The 15,304-nt window shown below is 41.6% G+C and overlaps 1 non-coding gene and 1 pseudogene across 1 annotated transcript; one reads left to right on the top strand and one right to left on the bottom strand.

The window, feature by feature from the left end:
* Positions 1-1,439: 1,439 nt before the first annotated feature.
* On the bottom strand, positions 1,440-1,526 carry TRNAS-GCU. Its single transcript has one exon. It is a non-coding gene; the product is annotated as a tRNA-Ser (tRNA).
* Positions 1,527-2,215: 689 nt separating this feature from the next.
* On the top strand, positions 2,216-3,318 carry LOC125507403 (annotated as a pseudogene).
* Positions 3,319-15,304: the final 11,986 nt, after the last annotated feature.

The raw sequence follows: 15,304 nt of genomic DNA, 5'->3' as shown, positions 1-15,304 counted from the left end.
GAATACCAAAAGGAAGAAAAAAATATGACTAAGTGATTTTATAGTAGAGGCATATCCTGAATGTGCTTGATAGATCCCATTTTTTCATGAAAATAAAGATAGTCAATTTGACTGGACTTAAGACTTTATTATGTTTTCTGCGAAAGAATAAGATATCATTATTCTCTTTAATAAACTTTTGTCTCATACGGAATACTATATGATTTCACCGTTTGTTTCATCACAAACAATCTGGGACGGAAGGATTCGAACCTCCGAGTAACGGGACCAAAACCCGCTGCCTTACCACTTGGCCACGCCCCATTTCGGGTTTTATGCGACACTAATAAAAACTAGTATGTTTATTTGTTATTCGTCAATACCATTTCAATTACATAAAAAGGAGGGATATTCTCTTGCTAGTATTCTACACATGCGGATAATATAGAATCAAAAAAAATGCATTGATCATTACATGGAATTCTATTAAGATATTATATGAAAGTCGAATTTATTCCACTCTCATTTGAGAGTGCGAATACAAGGAGGTATTTTGTGTTTGGGAAAGTCCGAAGAAAAAAGATTTTGAATCTGCCTTTTCCTTCTTTCCCTTAAAAAATAACTCAAGAAAAATCCAATTATTTACTCTACAAGAATGAAATGCTTGTTATGCCTAATATACTTAGTTTAACCTGTATCTGTTTTAATTCTGTTCTTTATCCTACTAGTTTTTTCTTTGCCAAATTACCCGAAGCTTATGCTATTTTCAGTCCAATCGTGGATATTATGCCTGTTATACCTCTATTCTTTTTTCTATTAGCCTTTGTTTGGCAAGCTGTTGTAAGTTTTCGATGAAATATTTAGTACTCTGTATGCCAAATTAAATGATGTGTTCATTCCAAAAAAAATTAAAAATGGGTAAAAGCCGAGAAGTTTTATATTTTTCTATTATGAACCTTCGATTCTAAAATTTAAATTCTTCTACATTGAATGGGTAGCTACAACAATAAATTTGGATCAGCCTTTCTACTCCCCTGCACCTAGGTTGAGTAGGTACCTACACAATACCTAACCACCTAACCCTATTTTTGTTATTGATAAGAGTGCTTATTATAAAAGAATTCTTGCAATTTTTTTCAAGAATTCTTTTTTGCATTTTTAGGTATAAAAAAACCATCCTAGTGGATCCGTGTGGTAAGGAAAAACTGGTAATCTATTCCTTAAAAAAATCTTGGAGATTATGTAATGCTTACTCTCAAACTTTTTGTTTATACAGTAGTGATATTCTTTGTTTCACTCTTTATCTTTGGATTCTTATCTAATGACCCAGGATGGAATCCTGGACGCGAGGAGTAAAAATTCAGTTTTTTTTTATTGGATTTGTTTCGTACATTTATCTATGAGAAAATCCGGGGGTCAGAATTCTTTCCAATTCGAAAGTCCCAAATGATCCAAGGGAGCGGAAAGAGAGGGATTCGAACCCTCGGTACAAAAAATTGTACAACGGATTAGCAATCCGCCGCTTTAGTCCACTCAGCCATCTCTCCACGTTCCAAAGCAAAAGGTTTCCGTGATATGATATAGGCAAGAAATAAGAAATAACCGTTGCAAGAAACCCTTTTTTCTTTCAAAAGTCTATAAAAATTATATTTCCAATTCCATTTTAAGTATATTCTTTTTTCTTAATGTTAATAAAAAAAGAAGAAAATTCTTGTTTTTTTCTTTCTAAAAATCGATATTGGCCGAGAGACAATCAAATAGATTTTCTCTTTAGTGGGCATTTCCATATAGGACTTGTTATAATTATAATAAAACAAGCAGGTTATATAAAAATGCTTTTTTGTCGATTATTTATCAAGAAAGCAAAAAGGGTTCTTATCAAATCCACCATAAAATTGGAAAGAAGCATAAAGTAAGTAGACCTGACTCCTTTAATGATGCCTCTATCCGCTATTCTGATATATAAATTCGATGTAGATGAAATTGTATAAGCGATTTTTTTATTTCCTTAGACTTAGACCGCACAAGACAAGAATTTTTCGCTATTTACGATTTCATATTCTTGTTACTAGATGTTCTATAGGAATAAGAAGAAATGCAACTCCTTTGCGCTACACATAAAATTGGATTTCGAAGGTCCATTTTTTTCAGAATCCTCTATTTTAGTTCTTCCACCCATGCAATAGAGAGGGAATGGGAAAAGAAGGGTTACTTTTATTTTCATTTTTCCCTTAAAAGATAGACTTTGAAATAGGAGTCTTGGAATAATGCTGAATCCAAAGGTTTATTTCTTTCTATAGTATAAGAAAAACAATTTATTTCTATTTCTATAGTATAAGAAAAACAAATAGTATAAGAAAAACAAATCGAATCAAATTCATGGATTTACCACGACCTCGGTTGTGACTGTGACTCCATAGATAAAAATGGGAAATTTCTCTCTTCGAGACCATTGAAAAAGGGCATTGAATGAGAAAGAAATCGTCCACAGATAATAAAACTATCATATGCCTTGGAAAGTGATATGAGGTGCTCGGAAATGGTTGAAGTAATTGAATAGGAGGATCACTATGACTATAGCCCTTGGTAGAATTCCTAAAGAAGAAAATGATCTATTTGATACTATGGATGACTGGTTACGAAGGGACCATTTTGTTTTTGTAGGATGGTCTGGCCTATTGCTCTTTCCTTGTGCTTATTTCGCTTTAGGGGGTTGGTTTACAGGGAAAACTTTTGTAACTTGTATACCCATGGATTGGCTAGTTCCTATTTGGAAGGTTGTAATTTCTTAACCGCTGCAGTTTCTACCCCTGCTAATAGTTTAGCACACTCTTTGTTGCTAATATGGGGGCCCGAAGCACAAGGAGATTTTACTCATTGGTGTCAATTAGGCGGTCTATGGACTTTTGTAGCTCTCCACAGGGCTTTTGCACTAATAGGTTTCATGTTATGCCAATTTGAACTTGCTCGGTCTGTTCAATTGCGGCCTTATAATGCAATCTCATTCTCTGGTCCAATTGCTGTTTTTGTTTCTGTATTCCTTATTTATCCACTGGGGCAATCTGGTTGGTTCTTTGCGCCGAGTTTTGGCGTAGCAGCGATATTTCGATTCATCCTTTTCTTCCAATTCATAATTGGACGTTGAACCCATTTCATATGATGGGAGTTGCCGGAGTATTAGGTGCGGCTCTGCTATGCGCTATTCATGGAGCGACCGTAGAAAACACGATGATGCATCACCTGAAAGCGTCCATTTCTGTGACCAAATGTCGTTGTCGTCTCATATCAGATATGCTGATGGAGAATTACTCTCGTTCCATACCGGCCTGTTGTGGATAGTGCGTGTTAATATCACTCTCGTATATTCTTGAAGTCGTGTGCATTCGCACCGGCTAGATATATAACATTTTTTCTTTCTATAAGAGTCGGCTTGCACAAAACAATTGAAACAACTTTAAATATATTGGTAGATGGTACAAAAGCCACGAAAGTAATTTGGAACTAATGAAACCAAAAAACATGTAATTTTCTAAATGAATTAATGTAATTTGGTCTATAAACATGACAACTAATTAGGCTTCTATACAAACGACTAAACAAATATGTAGGTGGCAAGATATTGGTTGGGAATAGTACTAAAAACAAACCTTATGATTTTTTTTGGAGATGATGCCATCAACATGCAACGGTAATCAAAGGTAAGATCGCGAGTACATGCTTAAGATTTTAACTATATTTATCAAAAATAAGCACCTCTCACACATCATTTTTGCATTGAAGTTTATAAGTGTGATACGACATAAATCACTCATTAATGAGATCCCGCGTCTGGTTGCAAATGGCAGAGGTTATCTTTAAGAGTTATTTGGTGATAATGATGACCTCCAACACGTACAATGTTTAGAAGTGTGACAACTAAAATGTCAATTTGAATGCTTGGAAAGAGCCTCACTACAAAAATAATATCAAGGAGCCAGCTATGTGGAGGATACGATGGGACATAAGGAGAACTATGGTTTTACAGGTCACACACTCGGGGTGCATGCCACAGTAGTGACTCCATTAACGCCATTCCGAGCCTCTTTCGAATGCTGCTTCTTTTCACCAACGTGCCCTGGCTTGCAATGGACCACCGATCTGAGACTCTACAAGCTAAAGTTTCTTTCATGTTGTGTGCCATCTGGTTGTGCAAGCAAAAGGTAGAGTGCACAAATATTGTATGCTCAAAAATTCTACAATACTTATTCAAATGTTAAAAAAAATATCTTTGATTTGCCATGAATATTAAAATGTTTCAAAATTGAATATGTACTATACCTGGTTTGTTCAAATCAAGCATTTCTTCTAACAAAAATAACAAAATAAAAAAATTGGCATAACTCTTGTTGAAATTGGACATGTATTTTTTTACGACCAGAAATATGAGAAATTCTACTACAATATACAAAAATAATTTTAATACCAGCTGAAATCAACTCACCTATCAGCAATATTTTAGCATTAGTGAGGGCCTATTTACACAAATGCTTAACTATCAGATATGGTGAATCAACTCAACTGAACAACATTTTATAGGGGATTTATGATATACTGTTCTTATATGCATACTATTTTCTCAACAAAAAAGTACCTTAAAACTAATTTCCATGAATGGTAATAATGATAGTGAAATGTCTTAGGCTTACTGTCTGGACATTAGCTAATGATATCAGGTCCGACAAATGAGTCATTCTAAATTCTAATGCGATGATACAACATGGACACTAGTGACAAAGATTAATTAAATGGAAAGCACCATTCTTTGCGTCAGATATTCACATAAGAGTACGTAACCGAAGGAATCACAATTCACAAATGCACAATGTAGAGGCATCAACTTCTTCGATAGAAGGTTTTTGTTGAGAGTGAAGGTTGGGATGATCCAAAACCATGGCCATTTTTTATGAATGAAGCATTGCTGCAGCGAGATGTTTTCAAGATACTAGTAGTTCTTTCGGCAATATGGTGAGCAAGAAGGAAGGTGATTCACAAAAATGAATTCCAAAGTCTGCTGGCCACATTCAATTTTATTTAAAAAAATAGCTAATTCGGGGACATGGATTTTTTACTCCGTGGAGCATATGCTCCACAATGAACAGTAAAATCAAAATAAATAGTAAATAAATTCAAAATTCTAATATTTTCTGTAGATATTCATGTTAGTGTAGCAAATGTTCCTCACCATTTTCATGCGATACGGGATAGCAGTCCTTCGTCGGTGAAAAAAACAAAATTAAGTGTAACATTTGGAGGTAACATGGCATTTGACTTTTTTGCAGATGTCACAATGGTTAACTTTTTCCCCTAAAAATTTGCAGGAAGCATTCGGGTGTGAGAATGAACACATCTATTTTTTCAGTTTCTTTTGACATTTGTAAAATCCATTTTTGGCACACAGGAGCATGTGCTCCCTAGAGCCAAATTGAATATCCGCTAATTTGGAGATGGTCCCTGCATGGAAGAACTCTTATGTTCCATCTACAACAAGTCTTAGGATGGGCCAAAATTTCCGACAGATAACTGAGCCAAATCCATCTGGGTCTGGGCTTGCATTTAGGTCCATATTTGCAAAGGAGTCATAAATCTCCTGTCCAGAAAAGGGTTTATCGGGGGTTGAAAGTTTTGGAGTGAGTGCAGGGCTAGAGGTCCAAGAGATTGAACTTCCAACTAGCGGAGAAAGTGGTGCCAAGGATGGAGGCGAAAAGGCTGGTTAGGAAATAGGGCCCTTATTTGTCTTGTTACCTGAAGGACCCTCAACCTCGGCTCCAAAAAACCTTCGGCATATTTCCCTTCAAAATTGTCCTGCAAAAACACTTGCCAAACTTCTCATCAATTGGATTAAAAATGTTCATTCAGCTACTAGTTCATCCTGATCAAACTGGTTTTCTCTCTGGCTGGACTATCTCTAAATAGTTTCTTCACCCAACAGATATTCTTCATGTTGCAATAGAACAAAGGCCTCAACTTTTGGAGTTAAATTGGATTTTAGTGAAGCGTTCGATCTGATATGTTGGTCATCTTTTTTAATCCTATGTTCTCATGGCTTCCCTGACAAATGGATAGCTTGGATCCAATCTCTTTATCTTTCCACCAGCAAAACAACAATCCTTCTTAATGGAGTTCATGGCCCTTGGTTCCAATGCCGAAATGGATTCCATCAAAGCGACCCTCTCTCCCCTTTCCTTTTTATTATATTCGTCAATGTGCTTCAAAGACTGATCATAAAGGCATGTCGAGATGGCCTCCTCTCTCACCAAATCACACCTACGTGACACTGCCATGTTCTAAAAATTGCATACTACACAATAATCATTATTAACGCTGATCTTGATGGCTCAAAAAAATATGCGTATCATGTGTGATGACTTCACCTTAGCAACTGGCATCTCGACCAACTTTGAAAAACCTACCTTTGTCCCTCTTAACCTCGAACCTAACCAAGACGATGCCATGGCAGCTGATCTAGGCACCAATATTGCGGCCTCCCCACATAAGTACCTAAGTCTCCTCCTCTCTCCACACAAACTTCCCGCTACGTCCTTTCAGCTAGATATTGATCATTGCGACATCTACCTCGCCGGCTGGTGCACCCTTTTACTATCACGCGACGGACGTATCAACCTCCTCTCCATCGTTCTTGGCGGTCTCCCTACCTACTTCATGCTTGGTTCACACTTTCAGAAACGTTCTCAAGGAGATAGAAAAATGTAGGCAGATCTTCTTCCGGTCAAATGATGCTTCGTTCCCGTGGGGGGAGGATGTCTGGTAGTGTACGACCGAGTGTGCGTGCCTAAAGAAGCTGGAGGCCTTGAAGTTAAAAATTACAAGCACAATTTTTTTGCCTTATGTTGAACTTTGCTTTCAAATTCCTACACTCCAAAATATGCCATGAAGGATTGGATTCTTAACCACCCTCCACATCACATAGGTCTAGGTAAAAATGCTTCCTTCCTTGGCAAGGCAATTTTCAAACACCTAAAGGCTCTTAGAGAAAGTTCCCGAGTGTCAACTAGAGATGCTTTATCAACTTTCTTCTGGCTAGATACATGGGTTCTTCCTGAGCCCCTTTGCATTGCATACACTGCCTTGTTCACCCACCGTACAAAACCCACCCCTCTCGTAAGTATTATATTGATGGATGGGATTGATCTAGGCCTGCATAGTCGACTAGCCTTAACTTCTTTAGGTGAACATGCTTCCTTGAGACTTTTGTTGCAGGGTGTGGCACTTGTTGATGCTATGTATACTCGCACGCTCCTAAATGGAGTGGCTTTCAGCAGCAAAGGAGCTTATGAGGCCTTGGGATCTCAGCTTTCAAACCAAAACTTGTCATTCATTTGGGAATCACGTGTGCCGAGAAGGGTTCAAATGTTTGTGCATTTATTCTACCTCGAGTGGCTAAACACCTGGGAAAATCTACACCACAAAAAGTTGCTCAATTCAGCCATCTACACATTGGCTATCGAGGACATGGCTCATTTGTTCTTCACTTGCCCCGCAGCTAGCAGAAATTGGCCTGCTCTTGCTGTATACCCAATTTTCTCACTGATCAGCGCCATATGGTCCAGTCCACTGCCCAATGGACTCAATGTGATGTTTTGTACTTCTATTTTTTCATAGGCATTTGGAAAGTTTGCGATTCAAGAAACTCCATGGTGTTTACAGATGTTGATCTCCCCCCTAATGTTCTAATCCCCAATATGATCTCTGACCTCACCGTTTGGTCTAATCGCCTAAGGCAAGCAAACCTAATGTAGTCTGATGGCCTGTGGTATGATTTTATATCTTGTCGCATGTCTTGACTCTTGTAAAAATAACTGAAATATATTCAGGTCTCCCCCCCCCCTCGTGATAGTTTCAAAGAAAAAACTACACCGAGTCAATGAGAAGAATGGGTATGTGGTTACCCCCCCCCCCCCAATGTGGGAATGTCTAAAATCAACGTGGATGGAAGATAAAGGAGGTAGCTATTGGAGCAGTGTGCCATGATTATATAGGAAACGACGGTACGACATTGTGCAATGAGGAGTTGTCACTTGCCTCACACCTGCATCTTCGTAAGGTACACATCTCAACTTACTTTGAGGAGGTGGTGCGGGCCATACAGTGTACTTCTTAAGGAGCTTCAAGAGAAACGATCTTGCCCGTACCAATATAGTGAAGATTGTTTAATACATGTTTGAACATTTTTCAAAAATTTTATGTGCAAACATTTTGTTAATTGTTGAAACTTTTTATAAATGGCACAAACCATTTTTTTATATGTTATGCACATTTTTCTAAAAATGCACGAACAAAATTTTGCATTTCATGAATATATTTTTTAAATGTTGATAACATATTTTTAAATTGGCAAACATTTTAATAACATGAATAATTTTTGGAATGTTCCAATTTTTTTAATAAATTACCATAACACTTTTTTGTTTTCATGAATGTTTTTTTAAAGGTGTTGAACATTTTTAAACTTGTGACTATTTTTTAATACATTATGAACATCTTTAAAATATGATGAACATTTTCAAATTACATGGCTAATATTTTTAATAAATACATGAATATTTTATAAATAATGGTAACTTATTTTAATCACACAGCGAACATTTTTCAAACAGATGGTAAAGTCTTTTTAATTGCAGTTTTATATAATATAGGAACATTCTTCTTAAATTTTACTAATCTATTTGTTAGAACATTTCAAAAGGAATGAAAAAGAAAAGGAGGAGGAAAAAGAAAAAGAAACAACACGTAAGGTTCGTGCTTACGCGTGTAGTGTGTGATAGGTCACATAGGTGTACGTGCTTATTGGCCTGACCCATTTAAGGAGGCTCGTCAGGTGATGGCGCATTCGGTCTTGCTACAGGCGAGACTTAGACGCACCATATCTATGTCGGTTGGAAGCCCTAGCCTGTCGTGAAGGGCTAATTACCCTTGAAGAGGATCTACATGACCACAATTGTGATAGCCTCTAACTACAAAACCGTGGTTGATGATATCAAGCAAGGTACAAGGGAAAGCTACGACACCATCATCAGACAAATCCAGAGTCGCTCTTGAGCGTTACAATTTTGTTCGTGACCATAGAAACATCAATTTCGAGGTTCATATATAACCTTGCAAAGCACGCCGCTACTCTAAGGGGAGGCTGTTGTGTCTAGTTGGGTCTCCCCTATGATCCAATTATTCTACATATATATAAACATTATATCTTCTACATAAAGCGGAAAAAAAATCTATGGCTAACAGATGCTTACTCAAAGAAGTCTAAACAATTAACCTGCAATATGAACAACTCAAGGTGTCACTATAAGATTGGTTGTGTGAAGAGTAGTCCTCGAGGATGCATGGGTGGTGACGAACTCCATTTAAGAGATTAAGATGGATTAAACAGAGTCCATGTTATCCAGGTCAAACTAAAGGTTGAATATGAATGCAACAATAAGTACACACATACTAGAAAGTGGGAAAATACTGTTAAGAAATAAGAGAGAATATAATCATATACTTAGTGAAGCTTTTGTTTGCTCTTATCATCACTTTTGGATAGAGTAGTACAAGAGCTTAACTCCAGCGTCAAACGGATTTCAAAATACATTTTCTAAAATAGGCATGTCTATATTAATAATTATAAACTCAAAGCGTACAATCCGGTGTATAAGCATGAGGATATGATCGGCTTATGCTATTGTGATATGAAGCGCATTTACTTCTTACCTACTGTAGTGACTCGTTCTCAGCATCAACAATTTAATTAGTGATATCAGGCAAGTTCCTCTATATATGTGTATTGTTCCTAGCCACCTGCAACTTTATATACACTTGTAGCTAGTTTAACCACAGAATGCTTGATCCAGCTGATGTAATGGATGAAACTCATCTTGATGAGATACAAGAGGCACCGGGATAGATTTTGTGAGAGTGGTAATCTATTTATTGGTAATTTATTGTTGGGGGACAACAAAAGTTGGATGAAAACGCGTGGAGAGGTTGACCACGTCAGGGAGAGTAGGGGCCATAGAATTGGAAGCGGTTATTTTGTGGGCGCTTTTGTGCAAATTATGGACTACACGTGGCGGTAGTCAAAGTCTCGCATAGGCCAGTCAGCGTGGGTCCAAAGTCAATAGTCAAAAAGAGACATGTAGTAACATAGCTAGTTACTGTAACATTACACATACCAAGACAAGATAAGTCTATAACCTAGTAAATAATGTGTTGCATGACACCACACATATATTGCTCTCCACTATAGAGGTAGTGACATAGAGTAGCAACATATGCTTGTGTAACTAACTATTGTGACTAGTCTTAAGGAGTTTTAAGAGAAACGATCTCAGTTTCATGTGGTGCAAGTTCACCACGAGCGTCGGGTGCTCAACAGCGAAGCTCGTAGTGTGGGAAAGGCAGCGTTGCTGCCTGTAGGTGCAGGGCATATATATATATATGTAGGGTTACTGGAACTCCCGGGCAGTGTATTCTTTTTTTTTTCTTTTTGAGAATACCGGACATTGTATTCTTGACGTTGATGTATAATTAATAAAGCCCGCGCTTACCTTAAAAAAGATGATGACACTAAATTGTTGAAAAAACATGGTGACACTACTAAACGACCATATAGTATACCGCAAGTTTTTTTGTGGTGGGGTGGGGGTGGGGGGGATTAATATAGCCCAAGTTTTGTCAACTGTGGTACTACACTAACTGATTTGATTGGCAAGTCTATAATCATGTTTTTTAGGAAAAGTCTATAATCATGTTACTGACAACGATCGTCGTGCATATGAAATTCACGCGTTTGTGTATATGTCAAATCGAACATTTCTGCCGAGGAACAAATTACAAGATAGTGCTGCAAGCCGTGTACTACACACGTGTTCGTGGTCAGCTAGACCTTGGGACGATATGTGCCCTTCTCTCAAGGAAAAAGAAGGAATAATATACGGCAGAACAACAAGCATACAAGTTATTACAAGTAGTTTTTTTTTCATTCCAGATGACAAAAGCTAGTCCAGTATTTCGGCTTAATTCATTGAATATTCGAGAATGGAACACACCAAGGATATAGTCCATGTTCTTACAGGAAAGGTGAAACCTCAGTGTGTACATGATTTTGACCATCTGGATCAGGATCAAACGACTAAGTAAGACCAATGCATGCATATGATCTGACGAGCGAGCTATATATACATCTAGCTTTTCTGCTGATATATAGATGCGCAGATGCATCGACATTGTAGCCTGTAGGCCAACCGGGTCAGGTATCGACCAGCACCGTGAAAAGTATGTGTACATCCCCCTCTGGATGATTAATGAGAAAAGCCATGCAAGTGCTTGAATGATACTTGTACATACATATCTGCCGGCCTGCAGCGCCGTACAAACTACAAAGCAAAACAAAATGGAGTGACGATCGATTGAAAAAACAAAGTAAAAAGGTCAATACATAGTCAGCTGAACAGTTGCTGCACTCGATGAGGGTTGCATATGAACTTAGACAGTTAAGGAGGCTAAGATTCATTAGTATCGAGAATGTTGTTTACACGCCGGGGATCAAATCTACTTTACATATACTTACCATGCATTCACAAGGACACAGATTATGCCAAACGTACGTACAAAAGTACTGTGTAGATCTTGGAGTACTCCCTACCATCATCGCTAGCTGCTTGTACATACCATCACATGCATGATGCGGTTAATTTGTATAAGAATCTAAAGCAACAAACCCAGAGAGAGAGAGAGAGAGAGAGACGGTCATGCTTGGCTCCTCGCACGCCATCCGCGGTAGAGCCAACGCTGGGTTTGGAGAGTTGGCAGCTACGCGAGTGGCATACAGGGAGCCAGGCATATCCCATTGTTTTCACCTCTTCCTGCCTGCCGAACCTTCACCTACCTCCCCACCCAGAAGCTGCATTGAACGGCGTCAGTCATCCATGCATCGACCTCCGCACTCACAAACGAGCCTGCACCCCTCTCAATGCTGACCCGACCTCTCAAAACACTCTACATTGTGCGTGTGGATGGATGACACTACTGATGGAGAGGAGACAGAGGTGTCTAGTGAGAGAAAGAGAGCTCGGTAGGGGCATCTGGTGTTGGTGAGCGTCTAAAGGGAGGAGGAAGAAGACTGAAGGAGGAAGTAGCGTCTGAAGGGCTAGCTTAATTGTACGCAGCACGCAGCCCCCTATAAATAGCTGGGAACCGCGGCACCTCCTCCTCCTCCTCAGACTCGGGTGCCCTAGCTAGCTAATCCCTCTCATGCACACACACAAACCCTAGCTAGTATTATCTCTCACTCACTCACTCACATATGAGAGATGATGACATGACACAACGCAGGCAAAGGGAGCGCAGCCCACACACACATGCACGCACATTGCACGCTCATCCAGGGCGTGGGCGTAGTCCAGTCCATATATACACGCACAAGCAGCATGATTACAAGGGGCGGAATAAAGGTGCACGGCGCTACGCACCAAGCGGGCCGAGAGAAAAAAAACCCTAGCTAGACACGGCCCTAGCTGGCTGGCACAGTGTCAGGTACCCCTCCCTCCAACCTCTCTCTCTCACCCCTGTCCTCCTGTTAACAGTAGTAATATCTCTCTGGCTGGCTGCTGGCTGTGCCGGGGTGGCGACATGCACGCCAGGACGTCACAGCAAGGAAATGCATATAGTAGAACAGCACAAGAAATATATGCTCCCTTGGCTGCCTGAGAGAGAGAGGCTTTGCGACGGGGTGGCTTTCTCTCTGAGACAGACGGGGGGTTTGGCGCGCAGCGCTTGGCGGGGAGCCGGATTCCCCTGCGCCCTCGCGTGGTGGACCAGGACCAAGCCGCCCGCTCTCGGGCTCTCCCGGGCAACCGTGCTCTGCCTTTTCAACAACCGTGTGTGCCTGCACCTGCACCTGCACCTGCACCCAGCCCCTCCCCGTGACCATGCATGCACGAGCACCACGACGCCCCTCTCTTTTCACCTTTACGTGCGTCGCCTTGCGACCCAAAGTTGATACGACCCATCGAATCCATCGACGGGTACGTGATGGGCGCAAGGGATATATGTAAATATTCTTCATCCATCCTCGGCTAGCTCGTTTTGGATTCCAAACGTTAACTTGTACCACTAGTATGTATATCTGTGTACTTCACTCGCATCGCATACTTGTCATATATTCGCATGTATGGTTTGCTGGTCAAATATTCGGCTATAACTGTACTTGACTCACACCGCTCTGGCATAGTGGCATGTCTTCCTGGTCAAATATTTGGCCTCTGGTGGTCAGAATTAGTTAAGCTTACTACTTAATTAGCTAGCAAGGACAACCGTAGTCCGGACGACTTTTCACCTCGCACTAGAGGCCAAATATCTCATATATTCATCTTCAATCATGACAGTACACGAACACTAAAAATAATATAAATTACATCTAGATTCATAGACTAGCTATCGATGACTACAAGCATTGAAACGAGCCGAAGGTATGCAGCCGTCATCGCCCCTCCCTCACTAGAGTCGGACAAAAATTGTTGTACTAGTCAGTCAGAAAGTCGTCGTGCTAAGACCATATAGGACTAGCGCACCAGAACAACACCGTCGCTGATGAAGAGTAGTGTAGATCGGAAGAATTCAGACCGAAGACACACAAATGCAGACGAACGAAAACAGATCCGAGCAAATCCATCAAAGGCAGAAACGCTGAAGATACACCATCACACACCTACCGACGATAAGATGCATCACCGGAACGGGATTAGGCAGGAAGAGGAACCCTAACTTTTTAGGGAGGAGCTAGGCGGCTACGTGAGCCCCGCTGTTCTTCCGTTGTCTCACGGTCGTGAAGCACTGATACTTGCAAATATTACTGTGGTGTTTGGAACAAGCGAGGGCACACGTAAATTAACAGCTGGGTCAAATATTTTGTCCAACTGCAACATGAGTCTTGAAACTTGAACCGTACCGTTCGTACCACGTAGCACAGTGATTTAGTGGTACAGATTCACGCGACGGAGAGCAACGTCTCGACCGCAAGCGTCCACGGAGAGGGCACGAACGAGAGAGAGAACGTAGCTGTCCGGCGCACGCGCGCGCGCGAGACGAGCAGAAGCCGACAGCAGCAGCGACATATGCGCATCACGTGCCGTGACCACCAGACCACACCACCACAGAGGCCGGCCGGCCGGCCGGCCAGCGCCACATGGCATCTCGTCCCATCGTGGTACGTATTACGCTACGGCCGTGGGGGTTTTGCTCGCTCGCCGGCTCTCGCCGCGCCCCGTGCGTGCCCCGGTCGCGAGCGCGCGCGCGCGCACGCCGGCCGGTCTACGTGCGCGCACCGAGACGAGGCGCTGCGGGGGACCATGCGTGCACGCGCGCGCTGGGCTACGGATTCCGGGGGCGTTGTTGCATGCGTTGCGTCCGAGCGCGGGCCGCCGAGGATTCGATCGCTGTGGGAGATTCGCGGTGGCCGCTACGCAACAAGCGCGCCCAACGGCAAGGAGAGCCCCCAAAAATGATTGACCTACGTAAAACATCTACCTACCCTTATGAAACCCCCTTCCACCCTTAACTAAACATCCGTCTGAATTTTAGGGTGGGCCAGGCGAATCCACTAAACCCCAATTAAAATAATCTTTTTTAAATACGCATAAGCATGTGTATTATATATTGAAGACGAAGCGTCAATGAAGCCGGACACAAGGCCAATCACAAGGATTAGGGTAACTCGAATGCGTCGATGCGTTTGGTCCGGCATGTTCGTTTGGCTTGAAACGGACGAAAACACCGGCCCAACACGCCGACGCAAATCCAAATCTCGTTCGCTCATTGTCTATGCGAACGCATTTTCGGCCCAAATTTGTGTCCGCATGGACACAAGACGGACGCGCCATGCACCCCCTCGCTGTCCGCCATGGGCCCGCGAGTCGGACACCCAACTGCCCCACGCGGTCGTAGTCAATGTCGTCACCTAATTCGGACCCGCATGGCAGCGGCTGGAAGCATCAAGAGTCCACTCTTTAAAAATGTTAAGCGTGTTGGGGGCTCATCAACTTCTCCTCCACTCTCGTCCACATCTAGCCACACTTGTTCCCTCGCCGCGACACAAACCCTAGCCCTAGCCGTAGCGGGCTTCTTCGGCAAAGGAAAGAGCAAGGCCAAGCAGGACGAGGCCAGCTCATCACACGGACTAGCAAGACGGGCGTTGGTGCCAACGGCGGGAAGGGTGCGCCAACCACGGGACGTCTATACATCATAGTATCACGTGTGGTACCACTGGAAGTATCGCGCCCCGCTA

The sequence above is a fragment of the Triticum urartu genome, chromosome 5 (genome assembly GCF_003073215.2).
Source record: "Triticum urartu cultivar G1812 chromosome 5, Tu2.1, whole genome shotgun sequence".
Taxonomy (NCBI): Eukaryota; Viridiplantae; Streptophyta; class Magnoliopsida; order Poales; family Poaceae; genus Triticum; species Triticum urartu.
Note: the sequence above shows the minus strand (reverse complement) of the source record. Positions and strands in the feature narration are given on the sequence as shown.